The following is a 6,000-nucleotide window of genomic DNA, read 5'->3' as shown; positions in this document are numbered from 1 at the left end:
TCCTCTGACTCCCAAGCCTGGTCTCTTTCCACTGAGCCACGCTGCTCATCTGTAAAATGGGGATTAGGATTGTGACCCCCATATGGGACATGGACCTTGTCCTACCTAATTAATAATGTTGGTATTTGTTAAGTGCTTACTATGTGCAGAGCACTGTTCTAAGTGCTGGGGTAGATACAGGGTCATCAGGTTGTCCCGCGTAAGGCTCACAGTTAATCTCCATTTTACAGATGAGGTAATTGAGGCACAGAGAAGTGAAGTGACTTGCCCACAGTCAGCTGCCAAGTGGCAGAGCCGGGATTCGAACCCCAGGCCTCTGACTCCCAAGCCCAGGCTCTTTCCACTGAGCCACACTACTTCTCGAATCTACCCCACTACTTAATGTAGTGCCTGGGACATAGCACTTAACAAATACCTTTAAAAAATGGCATTTATTGAAGAGCACTGTACTAGGCTCTTGGGAGAGTATAATTGAACAGAGTTGGTAGACACTTCCCCTACCCACTATGAATTTACCGTCTCAGCAGGTTGTTCTCTAATTTCTTCACTGAGTTCCAGCCACAGAGTTTATCGAAAACACAAGCAAAGCCAGAACTGAGAGTAATCTAAAGACATCAAAATCCAACTAACTAATTGACCAAGGTTCCTGAAAAAAGGAATGCATCAGTGGTATTTATCGAACACTTTCTGTGTGCAGAAAGAACACTGTACTCAACGCTTGGGAGAGTACAGTAGCGTTAATAGGCACCATCTCTGCCCTCGAGGAGCTTACACAACCTTTAAAAGGCAAAATAAATCTTTCCACCAAGGCCTTTTGAACATAACTGACCTTTTAACCGGGCTAATTTTTACTTCTTCTGGAGTCTTCATGGGATTTAGTTTTGAAATGTGATGACTTGAAGGTCACGGGTTCTAATCCTGGATCCGCCACTTGTCTGCTGTGCGGCCGTGGGCAAGTCACTTCATTTCTCTGTCCCTCGGTTTGTCTTGTTTGATGCTTTCATCTCCCACCCATAGAGACTCCATGGACACATCTCTTCCAGAACACCCCACCTCCATCTGCAATCGTTCTGGTAGCGCATCCCTAGAGTGCTTAGCAAATACCACAGTTATTATTATTACTGAACACTTACTGTGTGCACAGCACTGTATTAAGCGCTTGGGAGAGTATAATATAACAAGACACACTCCCTGCCCACGACGAGCTTACAGTCTAGAAGGGGAGACAGATATTAATAGAAATAAATCAATTATAGATACGGACATAAGTGCTGTGGGGCTGGGATGGAGGATGAATAAAGGGAGCAAGTAGAGTGTGAACTCCCCCTGGGACAAGGATTGAGTCTGATCTGATGGTATTGTATCTGACACAGGAGGATTTGGCACATAACAAGCACTTAACAAAATCACAGTTATTATTATCAATCAATCAGTGGTATTTATTGAGTCCTTACTATGTGCAAAGTACTATGCTAAGAGCTTGGGAGAGTACAGTATAAGAGAGTGAACAGACACGTTCCCTGCCCATAGAGAGATTACAGTCTAGAGGATGAAAATAATAATAATAATAATGGTATTTGTTAAGCACTTACTAGCACAGTTCTAAGCCCTGAAGGAGAAGATACTAATTTATCAAGTTGTCCCAAGGGGAGTCACAGTCCTAATCTCCATTTTACAGATGAGGTAACTGAGGCACAGAGGAGTTAAGTGATTCGCCCAAAGTCACACAGCTGACAAGTGGCAGAGGCGGGATTAATTGTGGTATTTGTTAAGCGCTTACTATATGCCAGATACCGTACTAAGCACAGGGGTAGATGCAAGATAATCAGGTTGGACACAGCCCTTGTTCCACCTAGGGTTCACAGTTTCAATTTCCATTTTACAGATGAGGTAACTGAGGCAGAGAGAATATAAGTGAATTGTCCAAGGTCACCCAGCAGACAAGTGGTGGAGCTGGGATTAGAACCCAGGTCCTTCTGACTCCCAGGCCGGTGCTCTATCCAGTAGACCACACTGCTTCTCTAGGAAGAACAAAATATAGTCCTTGTTTTCAACGAGCTAATTAGTATATGACAAGATGCCCAGAGTATTAAAGAAATTAAGATTAAGCAGCAAGACCTAAGAGAAACCAGCCTACTGACCTAGAAGGAATTTAATAAATCGGGTATTTTCTTCCCATTACAGTCCTTTTATTTTGTTTTTATTGGGAATTATGTTCTTTTCAGGGGAATTCTGAATGGTTCAGCTACAGGAAGACGTTTGACTTCTCTTTGCTTCTGGGGCGGTCGTTCATTCAATCAAATTTATTAAGCACTTAGTTTGTGCAGAACACTGTACTAAGTGCTTGGGAGGTATACGTTTCAGGCACTGCCCAAGTTCAGTGGAACTCCAGGACAGAACGCAGCCCTTTGGCTTTAACTATAAGGAGGTCACTGGTCACCTTAGGACAGTCTCAGTAGAGTGAAGGGGTCAAAAGCCTGACAGCAGTGGCTTGAGAAGAGTTGAAGAGGAAGTGAGGCAGTGGGGAATAATCAGTTAATTAATCATAGTTATTGAGTGCTTTCTCTGTGCAGTACACTATATTCAGGCCTTGAAAGAGTACAGTAGAGGCAGCGTGGCTCAGTGGAAAGAGCTTGGGCTTGGGAGTCCGAGGTCGTGGGTTCTGATCCCGGCTCCGCTACTTGTCGGCTGTGTGACCATGGGCAAGTCACTTAACTTCTCTGTGCCTCGGTTACCTCATCTGTAAAATGGGGATTAAGATTGTGAGCCCCACGTGGGACCTGGACTGTGTCCAACCTAATTAGCTTGTATCCACTCCAGTGCTTAGTACAGCATCTGGCACATAGTAAGCGCTTAACAAATGCCATTAAAAAAAAGTGCTTACTATGTTCCAAGTACTATACTAAGCTCTGGGTTACATACAAGATAATTAGGTGGGACATATGGGGCTCAGAGGCTAAGTAAGTTTGAAGGCAAAGAGGAAGGAGCCATTGGACAGTAAGAGATTGAAAATAGGAAGGAGGGAGAGGAGGGAAGTGTAGGAGCAAACAATTTTAGGAGGTGGGAGGGAATAATAACAGTACTTGTTAAGTGTTTACTATGTGCCAAGCATTGTTCTAAGCCCTGGAGTGGATACAAGCTAATCAGGTTGGACACAGTCCCTGTCCCACATGGGGCTCACAGCCTCAATCCCCATTTTCCAGATGAGGTAACTGAGGCTCAGAGAAATAAAGTGACTTGCCCAAGGTCACACAGCAAAGTGGCGGAGCTGGAATTAGAACCCATGGCCTTCTGAATCCCAGGCCCGTGTTCTAGCCACTATGCCAGGAAAAGAATCAGAGGTGCAAACTATCAATCAATTGGTATTTCTTGAGTGCTTTTCTGTGCAGAGTACTGTATATGATACTTGGGAGATTACAATAGAGTTGGTGGCCTGGCCTCAATTTATTATTTATTTGTTGATTAATGGTATTTTGTTAAGTGCTTACTATGTGCCAGGCACTCTACTAAGTGCTGTGGTAGATACAAACTAATCAGGTTTGACACAGTCCCCGTCCTCACCGTTTTAATTCCTGCTTTACAGATACTAACCTTCTCACTGTACCTCGATCTCATCTATATCGCCACCGACTGACCGACTGCTCGCCCACATCCTACCACTGGCCTGGAACGCCCTCCCTCCTCACATCAGAGTCTTAATCCCCATTTTACAGACGAGGTTTCTGAAGCCCAGAGAAGTAAAGTGACTTGCCCAAGAAAATGACGGAGCCGGGATTAGAGCCCAGGTTCCTCTGACTTGATAATAATAATAATAATGGTATTTGTTAAGCACTTACTATGTGCCAAGCACTGTACTAAGTGCTGGGGTAGATAGAGCAAATTGGGTTAGACACAGTCCCTGTCCCACGTGGGACTCACAGTCTCAATCCCCATTTTACAGATGAGGGAACTGAGGCCCAGAGAAGTGAAGTGACGTGCCTAAGGTCACACAGCAGACAAATGGCGGAGCTGGGATTAGAACCCGTGCTCTTTCCACTACACAACACTGCTTCTGGGTTAGCAAGTCACTTAACTTCTCTGTGCCTCAGTTCCCTCATCTGTAAAATGGGGATTAAGACTGTGAGCCTCATGTGGGACAACCTGATTACCCTGTGTCTCCCCCAGCGCTTAGAACAGTGCTCTGCACATAGTAAGCGCTTAACAAATATCAACATTATTATTATTAGCTGCAGAGGGAAGACTTGATAGTAGAAATGACAGTCTCTGAAGACTCTAGGGGTGCCAGTTTTTTCTTCACACTCCGAGGAACAATGATGCAATACATGTTGCTTCTATTCTGGCCAACGAGCTCTGTCCCTGGACCTAGTGATTTTGCAATTTAATGTTCAGTTAGGTGACCTGAGGAAACGGCTTCCGAGTTGAACCACCCCCACTCCCTGTCCATTGAATTTGGCCTCAGCTCCTACTGTGACCTCCGGACTCCAGACCCACTCCATAATAATAATAATGCTGGTATTTGTTAAGTGCTTACTATGTGCAGAGCACTGTTCTAAGCGCTGGGGTAGATACAGAGAAGCAGCATGGCTCACTGGAAAGAGCACGGGCTTTGGAGTCAGAGGTCATGAGTCCGAATCCCAGCTCTACCACTTGTCAGCTGTGTGACTTTGGGCAAGTCACTTAACTTCTCGGTGCCTCAGTTACCTCATCTGTAAAATGGGGATTAAGACTGTGAACCCCAAATGGGACAACCTGATTCCCCTGTGTCTACCCCAGCGCTTAGAACAGTGCTTGGCACATAGTAAGCACTTAACAAATACCAACATTATTATTATTACAGAGTAATCAGGTTGTCCCACGTGGGGCTCCCTGTCTTCATCCCCATTTTACAGATGAGGTCACTGAGGCACCGAGAAGTGAAGTGACTTGCCCAAGGTCACACAGCTGACAGGTAGCAGAGCCGAGATTAGAACCCACGACCTCTGACTCCTAAACCCGGACTCTTTCCACTGAACCACGCTGCTTCTCCATCTAACCCAGGCTCTCCCCTCTACTAAAAATAATGATGACGCTATTAATAATGTTCTCTAGACTGTAAACTCCTTTTGGGAAGGGAACATGTCTACCAGCTCTGCTTTATCTTGGTCTCCCAAGTGCTAAGTACAGTGCTCTGCACACTGTAAAAGCTCAATAAACACCAGTGATTGATTGATTGATTTGTTAAGGGCTTACTGCGCGCTAAATGCTGGGGTAGACACAAAATAATCCGGTCAGATCCACTCCCTGTCCCACTTGGGGCTCACAGCCTAAGTAGGAAGGAGAATGGGTATCGAATCCCCATTTTACAGATGAAAAAACCAAGGCCCAGAGAAGCGAAGTGACTTGCCCGAGGTCAGAGAGCCAGAGCCTGGACTTTAACCAGGTCTGTGACTTTCAAGTCCATTGTCTTTCCACTAAACCGTGTAGTGGTTCAACCCTCCTGAGTCCCCTGCCTACCTTCCCATCCGTCCTCACGAAAATACACATCCTCAATTCCACCCAATTCAGCTCTCTCCTCCCCGGTCTCCCTCCAACACTTTCTCATCTTCAATCCCCAATCTAGGTTCGCCTACGTCCCCTTTCTCCGCTTCTGTGTCTGTTCAGTGTGTTCAGCTGGCAGAAATCTGCCACAACGAATTAACGCCGTCTTTCTACAACTCAGCTCTCACTTCTGCTACACAACTCTAATGTCCCTCCCTCATTGACGCCCTCACCACAGCTCCCCTCCAACTATTCCAAACATTTGACTTCTTCCACCATCTTCCTAACTAATCTCTAATGCCATGGTCCTTCTTTGTTGGTAAAATCAGAGCCACCAGATGTGCACTAGATTGTAAATTCCTTGAGGAAAGGGATCTACCAACTCTATTGGTATATCTACCAACTAACTCTATTGCATGGTTCTCTCCCAAGTGTACAAACACCATAAAAAAAAGGCTACGTATTATCCACATTAGAAGTGAT

The sequence above is a fragment of the Ornithorhynchus anatinus genome, chromosome 6, assembly GCF_004115215.2.
Source record: "Ornithorhynchus anatinus isolate Pmale09 chromosome 6, mOrnAna1.pri.v4, whole genome shotgun sequence".
NCBI lineage: Eukaryota > Metazoa > Chordata > Mammalia > Monotremata > Ornithorhynchidae > Ornithorhynchus > Ornithorhynchus anatinus.
The sequence above is the reverse complement of the archived record's forward strand: the minus strand, read 5'-3'. Positions refer to the sequence as shown.